General features: G+C 38.5%; 1 pseudogene; it reads left to right on the top strand.

Moving 5' to 3' along the window:
* The first annotated feature begins 3239 nt into the window (after positions 1-3239).
* On the top strand, positions 3240-3497 carry LOC102954886 (annotated as a pseudogene).
* Positions 3498-3705: the final 208 nt, after the last annotated feature.

The following is a 3705-nucleotide window of genomic DNA, read 5'->3' as shown; positions in this document are numbered from 1 at the left end:
TTTAAATTGTATATACTCCAGGTCGGAAGCCCGGTTCATAAATTTCTGTATAGCTCTTGGCTTTACAGCAGGACAAATACGGGCATGGATTTGAGGTGTGATTAATGTGAGTGTATATATGTTCCTTAACTTAGTTTCAGAATATTCAACTTACCAAGTGATAGTCTATGTATGGATTTCACTAATATGAAAGAGTTCAAAGAGTTAAACACAAAGGTGTACAGCATAGTCTGATATAAAGCAGCAGAGGCAACAATTGAGAAGAATCAAAACTTTCATTTAAAAAAATGTTTATTTATTTATTTATTTATTTATTTATTTTATTTTATTTTATTTTTTTTTTTTGAGAGATTGAGAGAGAGACAGAGCAAGCAGGGGAGGGGCAGAAAGAGAGGGAGATACAGAATCCAAAGCAGGCTCCAGGCTCCGAGCTGTCAGCACAGAGCCCAATATGGGACTCAAACCCACCAACTGTGAGATCATGACCTGAGGTGAAGTCAGATGCTTAACCGACTGAGCCATCCAGGTGCCCCAAGAAGACTCAAAACTTTAAAACAAGTAGTCCCAGGCTCAGCCAAGAGTAGAGAACAGTGTTTCCTTTTTTTACCCCCATGAAAAAGTAGTCACTTGCTCTTTCTCCAACAGACGGACGATAGATAGATGGCCAGGTAGAAGATAAACAGATAACACACAGATGACCCTTACTTCCTCATGCCACCCAGATTTCTCTTCTGTTCTTTTTCTCTCCCCCAAACGGGATAACTTCAAGCCTGAGTTCATGAATGTCTCTCTGGATACCTGCAATGTCCGAAATAGTAGCCATGAACCACAAGTGGCCACATAAATTAATTAAAATAAGCAAGCTAAAAATTGAGTTCCTCAGTCCATTCACTACATGTGGCTAGTAGCCACTGACAGCACAGATATGGGAGCTGCTCACCACCATAAAAACTTCTGCTCTAGAGAAAGACGGGAGCCACTGTCAGTTCTGTCCCCTGAAAGTGGTACTGACGCATCTTTTCTGATTTACTCTATTTTTGTGTCATCACAGAGCTACACAATTAAGTTTAAGAAACCATCTACTATAAACATTGAAATTATTTGGCAACATTTACTTTATCAGACATTTCGTTCAGTCTGCCAACATTCCCTGATCAAAATCATTGGCAAGATTCCGTGGATTTTTTTTTTGCCTTGCATGACATCCTTCCAAGTAGCTAGAAGTAGAGAGTTTAATATATATACTTCTTTTAATCAAAGAAAATACAATGCATAGCTTATTGTTTTCTTTACCTAAAAGTTTCATCTAACGTCATGCATTATTAGGAAAACATCACCTTTACCATTTTGTCTATCCTGATATGTGCTCGCCTCACCTTGTCTCTCAGAATTGTATCCAAATGCATCAAACAATTTCTGTATTTAATTTCCATAATATTATATCCTTAGTAGACTGGCAACAATTAAGCCACTGAGTCAGCAACTAATAAAATTTAGACATGATCATTTTTCCATAAATATGGGAAGAGTTCCTCCATAATCTCTTTTGCTAAAGTAAAGTGAGTTATAATATCTGTTAATATTTTCCTCCATCAGATACTTACTTATCACTTACTATATGCCTGATAATGTATTAAATGTGCCCTCAAACTTCTTACAATACAATTAAGCTAAAATTACTAAAATAAAAAAGTGGTATCTGTTGCCCTTTGAGTTCCCATAGGATGAAGATGCCTGCCTAAATTCAAATCTCTGCTCACTTTCTCCAAAAACCACACAGATACAAAAAGGGAGCAAATAAAACCATCCATCATCCATGCTTACAGAATAACTGGGAGACAAAGATTGTGACAAATTGCAACTTATATGTAAGTAGGGTAGAAGCATCCAAAGCTTCTTAGAGTGGAGAACCACTCTAAGGCTGGGGCCACAGCAAAAACAAGGAGGCGAGAGTGGGATACAGAAGCAACAGAATCCACCAAGATATAACATCACTTTCAGAAGAAGAAAGTTCCAGCAGGCCTGGAAAAATGCCAGAACAGAGATAAGACCTGCTGGATCAGAGCACTGGCTCCGAGAGAACTGAAGACAAGGGGCAGAAAAATGCACAGGAGCAGATGCAGCAGTCCTGGAAGAGGTATGGCCTCTGGGGGAAGGGAGGGCACTTGGCCCCCTGGGGGGCATCCCTTGGAGGCCAGGTGGTAAAGAGAAAGTAGCAACAAGTGTTGAAATTAAGGAAAACTAAGAAACCAAAGAGAATCAGGACGAGAAGACACACCAACTTGCTTCTCTGTGGAGAGAAAATTGTACTTTCGGTCCAACAGAATAAGGCATTCTCAAACCAGAAATGTTAGTGAACCGCTCAAATCTCTCACCTCTGCACAGGGAATCAAGGTGATACAAAGTAACTTTAAACCTGTAACAGTCCAGAGAACACAGTCCTCATGAGCCTTCCCTTAGGAATCTACTAGAGGGTGAGCTTCATCCAGTCAGATATGAGTTGAGAAACTTCAGCAAAAAGACCTTTGGTGAGCACTGAAGATATTCAACATCTATACCTAATTGCAGATTTAGGACTACAATAAAGATGGGGGAAAAGATTAAAGATAGAATATACCTGTTATATATTCTGCCAGAATTTAAAAATGTAACTAAAGACATGGGAGGAGAAAAAAGGGGAAAAAAAGGAAAAAAATGAAACACATTTTACTGTGTTTACACAGTTTACACAGTTTTACTATGTTTACATTTACTGAATACTGAATAGTGAAAAGAGGATATTGTTTTAAGCTGACAAATCAGTTAGCGGAAGCCTAAAAAAGGAATTAAAGGGACTAAGGTAATAAACGTAATCATTAGGAAAAAAAAAGAAATGTTCCTAAACCAAATTAAATACTCTGTCTACCCCAGACCCCTGATAAAAGAAAGGCAAGGAAACAGACCACATGGTGAAACATAGTATCTATAACAATATATACAGTAAATATAAAAAAATAAGAGTTGATTATTGATGTGACCAAACATCTTAGTCACATTAATATATATAAATAAGCTTGATTTACTTGTTAAAGAGATTTTCAGATTGACTCACAAAGTAAAGCCCAACTCTATGCTACATACCATCAACATACTTAAAGAGGTTCAGGAATGTTAAAAATAAAGAGTTGGACAAAGTTTTATCAGGCAAATATAGGTAATAAAAATGCAGGGTGCCCTAGGATCCTTGCAGCCCCGCTGGCATGTCTCAGGCTGACTTTGACAAAGCTGGTGAGGATGCTGAACACCCCAAGACCAAGTCAGCAGATAATGAGATGACGTTCCCCTACAGCCGCTACAAACAAACAACTGCAGATGACACAAACAGCGTGGCCTGGGCTGTCGGATCTCAAAGGCAAGGCCAGGTGGGATGCCTGGAATCAGCTAAAAGGGACTTCCAAGGAAGATGCGATTAAAGCATCAACAAAGTAGAAGATCTAAAGAAAAAATATGGAATATAAGCGACTGGATTTGGCTGCCAGCAGTGCATTTCATTTAAACTAATACAATGCCTTGTTTTTCTACTACTGCAGACGACATGAACTAATGAAAATAACCAGTTAACCTAGATCCTGAAGACTGTACAGAATATGGCTCTAACAGAGTACAGCTGAAATGGTTATTGACCTTTGCTGAGTAGTTTTTATCTATAGATCTAAGGTGCATCTG

This window comes from Panthera tigris, chromosome C1 (assembly GCF_018350195.1).
Source record: "Panthera tigris isolate Pti1 chromosome C1, P.tigris_Pti1_mat1.1, whole genome shotgun sequence".
Taxonomy (NCBI): domain Eukaryota; kingdom Metazoa; phylum Chordata; class Mammalia; order Carnivora; family Felidae; genus Panthera; species Panthera tigris.
This window is presented reverse-complemented; position numbering and strand designations above follow the sequence as displayed.